This window comes from Corvus brachyrhynchos, unplaced genomic scaffold (genome assembly GCF_000691975.1).
Source record: "Corvus brachyrhynchos isolate BGI_N302 unplaced genomic scaffold, ASM69197v1 scaffold202, whole genome shotgun sequence".
NCBI classification, from domain to species: Eukaryota; Metazoa; Chordata; class Aves; order Passeriformes; family Corvidae; genus Corvus; species Corvus brachyrhynchos.
Window position 1 is genome coordinate 4,109,444 of NW_008238132.1, and position 283 is coordinate 4,109,726.

Genomic DNA, 283 nt, shown 5'->3' on the forward strand with positions numbered 1-283 from the left:
GTTGAAGTAAACTCTGTTTGGGACTAATACTCTTTGCAGTCACAGTCAATTATTTTGTGAATGGGGAGGTTGAGGAAAGCCATTCGAAGCTGCTTGGTCTTGCTTTTCAGGGAGGGGTAGAGCACGTGTGCTGAAAAGTAGGGCCTGGAAGCTCTTAATGAGAATTTTAAGGATACAAGATTTTCTAGTTGGACAGTTTAGGAAGATTTACAATGAGCACACAGGCATGCAGATACTCACTTTGAAGGTTCCTGGTAGCACTGTCCTCTCACAAGATGCCATG